Below are 16,736 nucleotides of genomic sequence, written 5' to 3' on the forward strand. Positions count from 1 at the left end.
TACAATCCACTCTTGTACAGGTAGCCTGCAGGAAAGTGTGCCCTGGGCTTTTAGGCAATGAAACCGCCTGAATCCTTCCCTGAAGCTTGGCCAGCAGAGGCACCTTCGGATGTTAGTTGGCACAAGCAAAAAGAGGCAAATCATTCTGATCAAGGTTTAGAAAGAAAATAAAGCAGTCAGTCAATACGGGAAAGTTTCAGCCACTAGGGAAAAGTCTCAGTCACCATCCAGTAATGACATGATCTCATGAACTGAATCACTCAAATAGAATAATACAACTTTCACACACCCGTTTCTGTCTTGCATTTGAAGACAATTAAATCCTGTTCACTTGGGTGGCTGGGATGAGTTCTACAGTCCCGACTTTGGCTCTTGTGAGTTACACAAGTGGGGCCCAGGGAGCCTGAAAACCACTCAGCACTTCTACAGCATGAGGCTCAGGAGATTCTAACAACTGCGTCAGTCTCATTCTCTGAGGCGCTGGGGATAATTGTAAATTAATCCAACAATGTGCTTTATTAAACAACAGGATTCATAGTTTTGTCAATAGCTCTTCTAACACCATGTATCAGTATCACTCACCAAGGTGCTGGAGGATGGCACTAAAGTAATTCCACAACATATTTTGTTAAACAATAGGATTTTATTAATCAGCACTTCTGAGACCACATATCAGTATCACTCTCCAAGGTGCTGGAGGATGGCCAATAAGTTTAATAAACAAAGTGCTTCATTAAACAAATGCTTGGCTCCACACTTGCCCCAGTAAGAGGTAAGAATGGAGGAGATCTTTACAAGGACAGGAGGTACTGAGCACCCACTGGATGGAGCACTTCAAAGATCTCCCCAACCAAGACGCTGCTTTGACATGGGTTTCCCTGACTCCATCCCACTGCTCCATTGTGTCACAAGGTTGAAAAGGCCATCCAATAGGTTAAAAGTACAACAAGGCTCTGGAGCAGATAAATTCTCTTTTGGCAGGAGTTCATCTGGGAAGAGGAGAGCAGGTCAGGGACTCAGTGATGCCAGAATCGAGACCATCTCAAGAAAAGTAAGAAGTCTGATGGGCAGGCACGGTAGTGTAGCAGTTAGCATAACGCTTTACAGCGCCAGCGACCCGGGTTCAATTCCAGCCACTGTCTGTAAGGAGTTTGTACGTTCTCCACGTGTCTGCGTGGGTTTCCTCCGGGTGTTCCGGTTTCCTCCCACATTCCAAAAACATACGGGTTAGGAAGTTGTGGGCATTCTATGTCGGCGCTGGAAGCGTGGCAACACTTGCGGGCTGGCCCCAGAACACTCTTCGCAAAAGATGCATTTCATTGTGTGTTTCGATGTACATCTTAAATCTTATCTTAAATCTTAAATTACAGAGTGGTTCTCTTGCTGTCTTTCACAGGGAAAGTGGTCAAAAGAATCCTCCTCACTCTCCTCCCAGAGATGCAACCCAGATTCTACCCATCAAGAGCTACAATGGATACGATCTTCAGAAAAATATAGAGAGCATCACCATGAACTGTCGGTGGTCTTTCTGAACCTTGTAATGACTTTCAACTCCATCAACCAAGAGGGGGATTTTGTGACTACTTATGGTGATGGTTTTTCTTCAGTAAATGTGAGCAAAATGGACGGTCAACACCAAACACTATCTGGTCCTGTGATGAATGATTGGGTTGCTGGCAGACACCCCCCTGAGACTGGGCACTGAGGTCCAGTGTGGGGAGAGAATTGAGAGAGCCTGACTCTGTTTAGAGTCACGCAGAGCTTGTCCTGGGACATTCAGGGTAGCATGGACTCTGAAATCAAAAGGCTCCAGTTCTACACCCCTCGCCACACCAAATACATCTGAAGGAAAATGTCAGAAGCACCAGGTTCAGAAGGAAACAAGGCATTTTTTTTCCTTCTTTGATATTGTGGGATTGGAATAAACTTTTGAAATCTGAGGCACTACTTGGTCTTCACTTCAAGAATTGCTGAAATTGTCCTTAATTGTGCAACTTAAAAGCCAAAAGTACAAAGGAAAATGATACCAAGAAATAGAAAAATGTAAGGAAAAGGCTCAAGCCCAAGGCTAGATTGGAGTTACATATTAGATTACTGCCCATTCTGAATTTAATATGACAGAAAACCCTGTAATACAGAGCTGCCAATGGCCAGACAGCAACATGAATTCACAGTGCAGGTTTAGTAATTCTCTTTAAAATCCTGCAAAAGTAACTGCCATCATTTTCTTAAAGTAGAAAGAGCTTATGCTAGTTTGAACAGTGCTGTTGCAGTATGGTTCGGATACAGAGTTTTCCACAACCTTATCGTCCATGGAGTCTTAGCTCCTCTTACAGAGCCCTGAGCAATTGTGATTGAAGTTTGTGTCCATGTGAGCATTTTTGTTTGTTTCCAGGAGCTGAGCATCACTGGCAATACCAGTGTTGATTACCCTTGCCCCACTGCCCTGAACTGAGTGTATAACAAAGCTGTCTGAGAGGACAGTCAAGAGTCAACTCATAGAACAGTACAGCACAGGAACAGGCTATTTGGCCCACAGTGTCTGACTGAACACGATGTGAATTAAACCAGAATCAGTATCAGATTTATTATCACTGATATATGTCATGAAATTTGTTGTTTTGCGGCAGCAGTACAGTGCAAGACATAGAAATTACTGTAAGTTAACAAAATAAATAAATAAATAAATAGTGGAAAGGAAGAATAATGAGGATTCATGGACCATTCAGAAATCTTATGGCGGAGGGGAAGAAGCTGTTCCTGAAATGCTGAGTGTGGGTCTTCAGGCTTCTGTACCTCCTCCCCGATGGTAGTAACGTGAAGAGGGCATGTCCCGGATGGTGAGGATCCTTAATGATAGAGGCCGGCTGCCTTATTGAGGCATCACCTCTTGAAGATATCCTTGATGGCGGGGAGGGTTGTGCCTGTGATGGAGCTGACAGAGTCTCTGCAGCCTCTTTCGATCCTGCGCATTGGAGCCTCCATACCAGGTGGTACGCAACCAGAGTGCCGTCCATTGTCCCTCTATAGAAATGTGTAAGTCTTTGGTGACACACTAAACTTCCTCAAACTCCTAATGAGGTAGAGTCGCCAGTGTGCCATCTTCACGATTGCATCAATGTGTTGGGCCCAGGATAGATCATCCGAGATGTTGACACCCAGGAGCTTGAAGCTGCTCACTGCTGACCCCTACTAAATCTCTTCTGTCTGTATATGATCCAAATCCCTCAATTCCCTGCATATTCATCTGTCTAACAGCCTCTTAAATGCCACTATCATATCTGCTTCCAGCACTACCCATGGCAGCCTGTTCCAGGCACCCACCACAGTCTGTGTAAAAAAAAACTTGCCCTACACATCTCCTTTAAAATTTCCTCCTCTCACCTTAAATGCATGTGCTCTGGTACTTGACATTTCTACCCTGTGTTGCTGTGGATCTAGAGTGATTTTAAGTCTAGACTGGTTAGAACAGCAATTTCCTTATTGGACATTAATGGACCCAAATGGTCTTTTAAGCTGCGGTAGGTTCATGGTCACCATTACTGATGCTTGCCTTAGCTGCATTCCTAAATCTCTCCATCTCTTTGCCTCTCTCTTTCCTCCTTTAAGACAGTCTTTAAAACCTATCTCTTTCATAGAACTATTGGCCATTTGTCCTAATACCTCCTCATTGCTTTGCCATCTATTGTTGCTTATTAACACACCAGTGAAAGATTTTGGGTCGTTCTTCCTCCCTTAGATGTTCTGTGCATCAAAAAATACATAAGAACATCGGAAATAGCGAGCAGGAGTAGGTTATTCAACTCCTTGAGCTTAGATGCTATTCAATAAAATCATGGCTGATCTTTTTCCTTAACACCACCCTTATGTCCCAGTCCCCTATCCCTTGACTCCCTGAATGCTCAGTTTGGATTGCATACAATGAATAAACTTCCAGACCTCCCACACCCCCAGGATAAAGAAGCCCAACAATTCACTGCCCTCTGCGTGTAGAAGGGCTCACACTTCCAGTGGAAACCACAGCCTGAACGCTAGGTCTTAGACACACTGGTCCATGCTGACATGCAGGAGATGCCAGGAGGTTTCACACCATGCCCAGAATCTGCCACAGTGGGATGGGAGGGGGGAGAGAAAGATTCCATTAAACGGCACTGTCACTCTGTGCCAGGCAAATCTGAACTGATGGAAAAGAAGTCCCACATGCCAACTTCTGATCAGTTTTGATTAGATACTAAAGGAAGAGATGTTATGATCTGGTTTTGATTATTTCAATACTTCAGCTCCATCACAGGCACAACCCTCCCCACCATCGAGGACACCTTCAAGAGGCGGTGCCTCAAGGCAGCATCCATCACAAAGGACCCCCACCATCCAGGACCTGCCCTCTTCAGGTTACTACCATCAGGGAGGAGGAACAGGAGCCTGAAGACCCACACTCAACGATTCAGGAACAGTTTCTTCCCCTCCGCCATCAGATTTCTAAGCGGTCCATGAACGCCTCCTCATTGTTCCTTTTTTTTTGCACTAATTATTTATTTTTGTAATTTATAGATTTTTGTGTCTTTGCACTGCACTGCTGTCGCAGAACAACAAATTTCACACCATATGTCAGTGATAATAAACCTGATCCTGAGGTTCCTTGCACCAAGCTTAAACACTGCTCTATTGCCCCCCTGTGCTCCTGTGTTGGAACTGCGTGCTGGCTCACCCTGCTGCTCTTGAGCTGGAGCTGCAAATGCTGAGTACTGCCACCTAGAACCAGAGCAGGTACTGCAGACAGATCTTCATGGTAAAATAAATAGAACTTCACAGAGCACTATCTGGACCCATCTCGCTGTCACCCAGATTGACAAGAAATCAAAAAGGTCGTATGCCAACTAGAAACAACAAAGTCTTTGGAGCAGACGGTACCTTTACTAAAACTTGCTGGAGAGGAACTTTATTCACAAATTCACAACCTTATCTTCACACCTGTGAAGAGGACGACACACCAGGGGAGCTCAGAGATGTCGTATTCATGACCACCTTCATGAAAGGAGACAAATCTGGGCACTGGAGCTCGATGCAGCCAATGCAAAAGCTTTGTGGGGAAGGACTGCAGTCTAGGGTCCTTCTGCCTCAAGACAGCGAGGGGTTAAGCCTCTCAAACACTTGAAGTTTGTGTCATCCCAGGAGGCCACAAGAATGGCGATGGTGTTATGTACACAAAATCTGCAAAATCCACCAAGGTATAGAACCGATAATTACCATGGATGTATCGACTGAACAACACTGCGGATGTAAACTGATGCAAACTCTGATTTTTGTAAAGTTATTTTATGAATAAAGTTTATTTTTTCAAATAAATAAAAACTACAGAGCCACAGGGAAAGTCACTGTCAGGGTCCCCCTCAACTGCTCCTCCCAATGTCTAAACAGCAGCTCTCCAGATGACAGTGTAGATTCTGTCTCTCCAGAGGCGTGATCTTCAACTCCAAGGGAAATACGAGGATAGCATCAACCTCTATACATTGTCTTTTCAACCTCACAAAAATCCTGTCAATGGAGAGGCACAGTGGAGCATTCTTCTCAAATTTTCTGTGCATAAAATGTTTTCCCATCTTACATCTGCTACTCAATGGCAGACAAGCCACAATCTCAACATATGGATCTCCAACCTCAATGTAGTCTGGCGTCAAGCAAGGCTCCCTCATTGCCAGCAGGCCTGGGCTATAATAGTCCTACAGGGCAAGTCATTCAGGAATCTCACTTGAACAGATTGACCATGAACAGCTTGTTCAGGGTTAACAGCTGGTCCAGATTCTCCCACTTGCTGTCATCTAAAATCTCAGAATCAGAACCATTATCACTGACTTAGATAAGGTGAAATTTGTTGTTCTGCAGCAACAGTACAGCACAAAGACAGAATTACTATAAATTACAAAACAACTAAATAATGGTTCGATAGGGGTTCGATTCCCGTCGCCGTCTGTAAGGAGATTGTACGTTCTCCCGTGTCTGCGTGGGTTTCTTCCGGGTGCTCCGGTTTCCTCCCACATTCCAAAGACATACAGGTAGGTTAATTTGGGTTTAAAATGGGCGGCATGGACTCATTGGCCTGGAAGGGCCTGTTACCATGCTGTAAATAAAATTTTTAAAAAATTTTTAGAATTTAAATTTTAAAAAAATTTACGTTTTAAATGCAAAATAAAGGAATAACAAGGTAGTGTTCACGGGTTCATGGACCATTCAGAAATCTGATGGTGGAGAGGAAGAAGCTGTTTCTGGAATGTTGAGTGTGGGTCTTCAGGGTCCTGTACCTCCTCACTGGTGGTAGTAACAAGAAGAAGGCATGTCCCAGATGGTGAGGGTCCTTAGTGATGGATGCCACCTTCTTGAGGCAACACCTATTAAAGACGTCCTCAATGGTGGGGAGGGTTGTGCCTGTGATGGAGCTGGCTGAGTCTACAACCCTCTGCAGCCTCTTGCGATCCTGTGCATTGGAGCCACCATACCAGGTGGTGATGCAACCAGTCAGAATGCTTTCCATTGTCGCTCTATAGAAATTTGTTAGAGTCTTAGGTGACATACCAAATCTCTTCAAATACCTAACGAAGTAGAGCCGCTGGCATGCCTTCTTCATGAGTGCATCAATGTGTTGGGCCCAGGATAGATCCTCTGAGATGTTGACGCCCAGGAACTTGAAACTGCTCATCCTTTCCACTGCTGGTGTGTTCTCCTAACTTCCCCTTCCTGAAGTCCACAATCAGTTCCCTGATCTTGCTGACGTTGAGTGCGAGATAGTTGTTGTGACATCACTCAACCAGCCGATCCCACTCCCACACGCCTCCTCATCGCCATCTGAGATTCTACCAACAGTGGTGTCATTGGCGAATTTATAGATGGTGTTTGATCTGTCCCTAGCCACACAGTCATGAGTGTAGAGAGAGTAGAGCAGTGGGCTAAGCATGCATCCATGAGGTGCACCTGTGTTGATTGTCAGCGAGGAGGAGATGTTACTACCGCACTGACTGTGGTCTCCCGATAAGGAAGTCGTGGATCCAGTTGCAGTGGCCCAGGTTTTAAAGCTTATTGATTAGTACTGAGGGAATGATGGTGTTGAACACCAAGCTGTAATCGATAAACAGCAACCTGACTTATGTCTTGGGGTTGTCTAAGTGTTCCAAGCAAAGTGAAGAGCCAGTGAGATTGTATCTGCTGTAGACCTGTTGCATTGGTAGATGAATTGCAGGGGGTCCAGGTCTTTGCTCAGGCAGGAGTTCATTCTAGCCGTAACCAACCTCTCAAAGCACTTCATTATGGTAGATGAGAGTGCTACCGGGTGATAGTCATATCTTCAAAGTAGAAAACAGAAGACTCAGGGAGGATGTGCTGTCTGTGACCTTTGGATCATATAACCCGACACAGAAAGAATTGCAGATCCTTAATATATCAGGCTGCAAGGACATTATTAATCTATCCTCTTGCATAAAGCTATGGATCACAGAGGGCTTAACACAACCTATAATGCTCCTATAATTACAATAAACTTTACAGTGCTGTAGATGTCAACAGAAACATCAGAGATACTGTAAAATGTGCAGAGTGTTAGCAAATGACAATTAATTTATGTGCAAAAGAAATGATACTTCATTTTACTTGATCAGTGCTAATTAAATAGTTTTTAAACCCGACACAGAAAGAATTGCAGATCCTTAATATATCAGGCTCATGTACAAAGAGGGTTTTAAGTTGAGACGTATGCAATGGCAGGAGATCATGAGCTAGTGAGCTGTTTTTCATTTCACATAATTAACACTGCTGCATTTGTTTTTAAGTGAGCACCAAGTTGTTGCGTAGTGAAGTTTACTAATGGTTTCATTCCTGGTTCTCTAAAACTACAAAGGCAGATAAGAGGATGTAGTTTATTATTAACTACAGAAACCAGCTTGAAACAATAAACGCCAGTTACATAGAGCATTACAGCACAGTAAAGGCCCTTTGGCCCACGATATTGTGCCGACATTTATCCTGCTCTAAGATCTATCTAACCCTTCCCTCCCACATAGCACTCCATTTCTCTATCATTCATGTGTCTATCTAAGAGTCTCTTAAATGTCCCTAAAGTATCTGCCTCCACACCCTCTGCACGCACCCACTACTCTCTGTGTAAAAAAAACTTACCTCTGACATCCCCCTTATATCTTCCTCCAATCACCTTAAAATTAGGCCAGTTGTTAATAGAAACATTTCATTTATTTAAGCAACCTAGTTCTATTATTCACTCATGAATTAATGGGAGAGAAAAAGTATCTGTTGATGTAGCTGAGGCAATAATTTGTAATCCATGGGCATATGTAGATATGGTAGATACAGAGCTGTAAAGAACTATTCCCCAAAATGTGAGCCAGTGCAACAGTGCTTTGCGTGGGACTGAGCCTGTAATTTGTGTTTCGGGCGGAGACCCTTCATCAGGACTGGAAAGGAAGATGGCTTACTCTGCAATGGGATAAATTGTTTTCTTTAAAAATGATAACACACTCTATTTTTACTTAAACACAAAACATAAATGGGGAGCATAGTAAGTTGCTTGTTATATATCCATGAGGATGACTGTGAATGTACAAGATGATTTGCAGGCTGTGTTCTATAGCAGAGAGCAAACAAAATGCATAAATCAAAGCTTCTGAGGATGCTAGCAAGATTAGGTTGAGGGCAAGGAGATTCATCAGTCGGACTCAGCAAAACTGGCCTGCTATCACCCAATGTAGAGGGAAATATATCATTCTCCTTGTAAATCTCTCCCCATGGAAACAACATCCAGGAAAATGATTACTGCCGGCCATGTTTCACAAACAAACAACATCTTCTGATTCACAAGAAATTCTGCAGATGCTGGAATCTGGAGCAATACACAAAAAGTGCTGGAGGAACTCCGCAGGTCAGGCAGCATCCACGGAAGGAAATAAACAGTTGACGTTTCGGGCTGAGACCCTTCATCAAGACTGGAAGAGGGCAGAACGAAGAGCTGGAGAGCAGACGAGATCACGGAAGCCATCTTCCTTTCCAGTCCTGATGAAGGGTCTCCGCCCGAAACAAAATCTTCTATTGTAGGGGGTGAACGTGTACATTGATTTATTAACTTGCTTCTAGATAGCTGACATTCAGTACACATTTAGTTACCTTGAAAGCAATAAAGGTGTCTACTACTACTAGCAAGAGAAGACAGAGGTCACACTTGATTTACATGCATTACAGCTTGTGTTACACAATTCACAATCCAGCAGTGTGAAAGACCAATAGGATGGCACTCTGGGACCAGGAATTCAAGTTACTGCTGGTTCCAAATCTTCCTGATTCACCTCACACTCTTTGAAAGAATTGCACCTGAGACATTGATAATTTCTCTCAAACATCACAAGGCTGACTAATTTTTAATATGATTCAACTCTGCCAACTGAAGGTTTATACTTAAAATTGTTTTTTTTCCCGCAATACTCTTGAAAACTTCATCATGCTCTTGGTGAGGGAAAGGGGCAAGAAAAGCATTCCGAAACTTTGTCTGTTTATTTCCCTCCATAGATGCTGTCTGACCTGCTGCGTTCCTCCAGCATTTACATTCCAGAATTATGGCTTTTTAGGAAATGGCAAAGCCAGTGTTTATTGCCTGATCCCAAATGCCCCTTGAGAAGGTGTTAATGAGCCATGTGTAACTGAGAGGCCTGTCATCTCAGAGGGCAGTTAAGATTCAATGACATAGAGCTAGTCTGGAGTCACTTGTAGGCCAGACCGGGCAAGAACAGCAAATTACCTCCCCTAAAAGACATTAGTGAACCAAATGGATTTTTATGATAATGTGAAAATTTTACTAACACTAGCTGTTTTTCCACGTTACTAACAAAACTTAAATTCCAAATATACCATTTGACCTCAGACTTATTAGTCTAGGCCTCTGCCTTACCAGTTCAGTAATTTAACCACTTCACCACCATCATACCCATACATATAGGTGCTGGAGAAGGCTACATGGCCCATCACAGAGACAGAAGAGATTCTGCAGATGCTCGAATCTGGGGCAACACACACAAAATGCTGGAGGAACTCAGCATCTATGGAGGGAAATAAACAGTCGACATTTCGGGTCTAACTCTGCTAACTAATTCAACTAACTCTAGAAGCCAGAGCCAGAATAACATTTAAAGCAGTGTCTGTATGTATGCTATTGCCAATGAATCTTGGGAGAATAAAATGGGATTTGTGTTGGAATAACGTAGAGGGTTGTTGGAGGACTGGCATGGACTCAATGGGACAAAAGGGCCTGTTTCTGTGCTGCGTGACTCCCTGAAACAAATGTATAAGAACAGCAGGGGTTCTTATAAAGATTTTTCAATGTAGATATGCAGGGTCAGGAATATACTTGTGAGGGAAATTTGCATGATATTTTATGTCTAATAAATGCAGTCAGAAAATTCTGGCTTACAGCTGGAAACTTCACATTTCTGGCACCGTTATTACGTCAAACACAATGCCCAGACAGGAATCAATGGCAGTCAGCAGACTTCTTGGAACACCCTGCACTTCTAGATTACCCTCCTGGTCACACACTATCCTGACTTCAAAATATATCGTCGGTTCTTCATCATTGACTCTAAATCCTAGAACTCTCTAACCAGTAGCAATGTGGCAGGAACTTCACTGCAAGGACCGCAGTGATGCAGGAGGCCAGCTCACCATCACCTTCTCCAGGTCAGTTAGGGATGGGCAGTAACACTGGCCTTAACAACACCACCTACATCCCATTAAAAAATTTAATATCTTTGAAGTAACATTAGAAGTAGGATCTTCAGAATACAAAGACTAATTCCAGCAGCTCTATTTAAACTCTTCACTAATTATCCTGCTGAATAATTTTGGACTGCAACAAATAACTGCATCAATTTACCATCTCGTAACAAGTGATGAGTTAGAACTACTTCCAAAACTCTCCATATTCGAACATTACAGTTAAAAATTTGAACTGCAAATGTCAATTAAACCAGGTACTGAATTAGATCCAATATGAATAAATCAGGCTGCTTATTCAGAATATTCGAACAGCACACTTCTCATTGGGCTAAAAACATCCCTTCCCCACCCTCTCTGCAACTTAAAACTAAGCTCCTGCCTCACCATTTCCCCCTCCCCTTTATACTGGCTCCCCTCTCTCGATACTCTCAGTCCTGATGCAGGGTCTTGACCCAAAACATCAACCATTCCTTTCCCTCCACAGATGCTGCTCGACCCGCTGAGGTCCTCCTGTAGTTTATTTATTACTTTCTCTCCTTCCCAGTTCTGACAAAGGATCTTCAACTTGAAATGTTAACCCTGTTTCTTTCTCCACACCTGCTGCCTGACCTGCTGAGTGTTTCCAACATTTTCTGTTTGGAAAGAGAAGCAGAGTTAACATTTTGCCTCAAGATGTCAGGACCGGGCAAGAGAGTTAGTTTTAAATTGCAGAAAGTGTGGGACAGGTAGGGCAGTGGGTGAATCTCTGATAAGGTGAGGTTAGAGATGTCATGTGAATAAGTTGCAGCAGTTACCCAGTTAATGGGGGCAATGAGAAGAATAAATAAAAGAACAAAAGCAATGAGATGAGGACAGAGAGTGAAAATACAGACAATGGAATAGGAAATAGTGCAAAATGCAGGGCTGTAGGATGTGCCCAGCAGATGTGCTAATGGAGAGAAAGACTGCAGCAATGTCAAAGAAGGATGAGTTACAGCAGATGTGGCCAGTTCTGATACAGACAGAGAATGTGATTTACCTGAAGTTTCAGAATTTGTTATTTAGTCTAGAAGTCTGGAATGTGCCCAGACAGAAGAGGAGATGCTGTTTCTCAACCTTACGTTAGGCATCGTTATAGAAGGAAGCCACTGGGAGAGAGGTCAGAGTGGGATTGGGATGAGAATTGAACCGACAGGCAACAAGGGGGCTCTGAGCTGCCCTTGTGGACTGATTGCAGGTGCTCCACATGGCGGTCACCCAATCTGAGTTTGGTTTCTCCAGGGTAGAGGAGACCATATATTGTGAATACCCAATGCACTACATTAGATTGGAAGAAATGCAAGTGAATTGCTGCTTCACTCGGAAGGTTTGCTTGGGTCCCGGATGTTGGGAACAGGTAGAAGGATGTATGTTGCATGTCCTGTGGCTGCATTGGCAATAACCATATGAAAGGGAGAGGTTGGTAGGTACAAGAAGGGTGGACAAGGGAGTCATGGTGGGAACATGCTAAAAGAGGAAGCAAGGGGAAGACCTGTCTGTTGATGAATTCTTGTTGAACTTGTGCATTCTTGTGGCAAAGGTATAGCTGAAGTGCTGGTGGATAAGGAGTGTCAGTGTTTAGACCCAGTGACAATGAAGGAATAACAATATTGGAAAATGTGAAGGACTAGTAATCTCCTATTCCCACAAATTCAAACTACTCTCAAACTTAAATACAATGATCTAAAATTCCTTTGAGAACAAAAGGACTACTGCAATTAATATGAGATGCACAAAAAATATTCACCTGTAAACTTATAAAGCAAATATCCTCAGGAAACTGAGTGAACTAGATGTGTAGCTTCATCACATATTAGCTCTCAGTGCTGTTGCAAAGTAGTTATAGTCATGCTGTTTCCTATAACAAACAACTTCTTCTGACCCCTCAACCTCTTATCACTGGAAAGAGACCGTGTGCATTTAATTGACTACTGACAAACCATTCTGACTTGGAAACATATTGCTATTCAGAAACATATTGTTCCTTCATTGTTATCAGATATAAACATTGGCACTCACTGCCAAACAGTACTGTTGGATTACTGTCACCACACAAAACGCACGAGTTCAAGACAACTCATCTCCTCCTAAGGACGGCTAATGTTATTCAGTAAACGTTGGCCTTGTCAGTAAAACCACAATTCAAATGATTTAAAAAAAATAAATAACAATCGCTGACCCCGAAACAGAGTCTCAATATTGCTGGGTTCCATGGCTTCCATCAGGGTCATTCTGAAATAATAGATTATCTCAAAATGATAAACTTGGAAATATATGGTTTGATGGCCATTAACAGGGGTATTAGTAACAAATTGGAGTACCTCCCGGGACCTAATCAACCATTGTGAATCAGCAGCCTTGTGAAATGCAGCCAATCTTCTGTCATCTGAGAGTGTTTTTTGATGAGATCCCAATAATTGAATCATGTCTTGGCTGTTTATGCAGCCCTTACCTATCTGCTAAAATTGGGAATACAAGGTGTTCTCACTTTCCATTAAGTAAAGTCAGGCAAACTTCCAAAGAGTTTGAAAGTTATTAGACCTACTTGAGCAGTTAATTGGGAAGAATTCCAGTTAATTTTCTTTGGCTCAGTTTTCTATCGTTAAATGGTCCCATTATATAAAGATATGTTGGCTTGTGCTTCTAATTGGCCACAACATTACTAATTGGTGTTCCAATGGACCTTCTATTAAGCAAGTCTTAATTTCTCCTTCTGTGGATTGGTATCAAAGTATTTTTTTATATAACACATTAAGCTCCTGGGACATTTCAGATGTTAGAGACATTGGGTAATTGCAAGACTTTAATCATTTGTATATTTGGAGTCAGTTGCAAGATGATATCTCAACTCTGAAGCTAAAGAGTATATTACAAGGTAGTTTTATCTTTGGTTTACATTTGTGCACAATTAGCTCATTTCCTTGTGGGGCTGTATACAATTTTAACAGAAATGGGAGAAATAATGAGATTTTGTTTTTGCGTTATTAATATTATTTCCTTTCCCAACCAACTCCACCTCCGAACCTGCCCATCCCTGCTGCGTCACCTGTCAATCCCATGCACATACTGCCTTTTACCTCTTATAAGCTGGAGAATGCCACCAATGCCATTTGACCACCAGACGTAAAGACTCATCATACAAGACCCTCAACAAGTAGGCATCAACAGTCTCTTGGACTGCAGCACGGTACATTTCAAACGTTCATATCCACGCATTTAAAGGCATCCCCATCAGAGGTCATTCAATGTGGAGGTTAAGAACAACAACCCTAGGTAGAATTCCCTGGTAAATCATCACACCATCAATAGTGTCCTGCCAGAAATTGGTTTCCTTCACCCAGACCAGTGATTGATATCCTCCTCCTTTATATATAAAACCACAACATACTGACTATAAAACTACTGATTGAGTTACCTTTTAAATATTCACAGTGGAAACTCAGTTTCATTTCAATCATTGCATTATTGAAAAATCTGCAATGTTCCCCAAGTCCTAAGACTGATCTTTATTGCGCATAGCTGCTTCCAATTGTTTCATGAAAAATTTGAGCATTTTAATCTCTACTCCTCTATCTGCAAATGTCCATTGCAGGTACTGATCATTTTTTTTTGCATGAAGAACTACGCAGTTTTGTTATTTACATTTAAATTTTGTGTGGGTCATTCCCTGAAATGTCTTTGGCCAAAGTGCAGTAAATTTAATTTTCTGCCCTGAATATTGGTTTTCTATTCAAAATGTTATGGGCAGCTTTAGCTCACTCTCAGTAGATAGTAAATCATGGCATCAAATAATTTTATTAAAATATCACAGAAGGATTGATGCAAGTGAATTTCTCTCATGAGCCTTTGATCAAGAAACGTCTAACAGGCTTGACGTGCTCAAACTTTCCTCATAACACAATTCTTTTCTCCCAAGAGTCAACCAAATGGAACTTCCCTATAAGTACATCCAAGTGCTGGTAAGTTAATACAGATAGGTACTTGATGATCAGCATAGATATGATGGACCAAAGGGCCTGTTTCTGTGGTGTATGACTCAATGACTGTACCCTCTCCTTAAATAAGATCAAACTGTAATGACTATAGTCTCACCAATATCCCGTACAGTTGCAGCAAAACTTTGCTACCATTACACTCCATCCACTTTGTGAAGACCACCAACATTCTACTTACCCTAATTACTCGCTGCACCTGTGTGCTAGCTTTGTTTCACATACAACGACATGCAGATCCCTGTACCATGCCATTCTGCAGGCTCTCTAATCTACTTAAAGAAAATTCAGCTTTTCTATTCTTCTGACCAAAGTCACATTTCCCCACATTATACTCCATCTGCCAAATTTCTGCTCATTCACTTAACCTATTTATAGCCCATTTTAGATTCTTTGCATTCTCCTCACAATTTGCTTTCCCGCCTATCTTTGCACTATCAGCAAATTTGACTGCAATGCCCCCAATCCTTTAACTACTTACAAGCTATATTAGTGACATAGATTAATGTCCCTGCACTGATGCTGGGAGCCCAGTTTGCCAAAGTGAACATCATCCATTTATCCCAACTTCACTTTTTGTTGATTGGCCAATCCTGAATCCATGCTAAGATATTACGCCCAATGCCCTGAGCTCCCCAGCAAGCTCAGTACCTTTGAATCTTCCTACAAAAGCAAATGTATATTCTACCTACGTTGATTGACAACCAGCTTGGCATGTTCTAGTCTGATACTTTGTCATTTATGCCAAGGTTGACAAAAGTGGAGTCTTTGCAACAGAAGAGTCTGGAGATTTTCTCCCTAGATTTCTGCAACTGAAGAACCTCTTCAAAACATTTTAATTTTGCCTACAGGCATGTTCTTGATTCACTTAAGATGTGATCACCAGTAAATTTTCCAGCTATTCTACATGATCAAGAAGGGAAACATTACTCCTGTGGGTGGATCTCTACTTGGTATTATCAAGGTGGAGCATCATTGGATGGTTAGGCAGCATTTACTACATGGGGCTGTGCAATAAGGTCTACATTTGATACCACAGCCTTCCCCACCCCCTTCCTCTCACATGAAATAGTTCAGAACTCCAAACTATAATCTAGAATGGTTAGCAGCCCTATTGCACCTGATGAGGCTGCTCACTGAAATCTGCCATTTAACAATAAAAATCAAACATAAACCCAACATAAATGACCCAGAACGTTTTGAATTTTCAAGTTGTACTTGCCCCTGATGTAAATGGTAATGATCTGGCAAAACATCTGATGGAGTGCAACAAATAGCTTCCTTTTGCAGAAGTGTAAAGGGTATTTCTCAGTTTTTCCTTAAGTACACTTAGACTAATAGTCCGCAGTGCAAAAGACAGCCAAGTACCATGAAGAGCATCATCTACAACCTGATTAGACCATTTATATTCCAGTGGATAGTTTGACTCATGTACCTGAAAATGTTTCTTCTTCAATTGAAATGCTCACTTTAAACACGAATTGAATTCTAAGATCAGCTGATAATAGACGAAGCATATTATGGAATGTAACAAGTTCAGTGAATTAGGTGACCATTTCTTCAGGAGGCTCTCGAGGTCCACTTCAGAGGAAAGTCAAGAGGTTTTTGGCAGTGAAAGGAAATGAGAAGTATAAGTATGTAACTCAAAATGAGATAGCTGATGTTGAAACAATCCATTGGCCTGACAAGCTGTCTCTGTTAACATCTTGCCAACAGCACGATGTGTGAACCCAGAATCACCCTCAGACTTGGTGCTGGATATGTAACCCTCTGTGCCAAGTACAGATGTCACTTCCTTTAACAGAAGGAATATGCACTTTCAAAAGGATAAAATGGTTCTGTCAGCTCATTAGAGAGAAGAACATTATTACTGCGGACACACCAGGATAAATGCAAAAGCAAAATCCATGCCTATGGAAACAATATGTCTCATTATTCAAGTGTGACGCCTTTTCGCAACGT

Source organism: Pristis pectinata, chromosome 12, assembly GCF_009764475.1.
Source record: "Pristis pectinata isolate sPriPec2 chromosome 12, sPriPec2.1.pri, whole genome shotgun sequence".
Lineage (NCBI taxonomy): Eukaryota > Metazoa > Chordata > Chondrichthyes > Rhinopristiformes > Pristidae > Pristis > Pristis pectinata.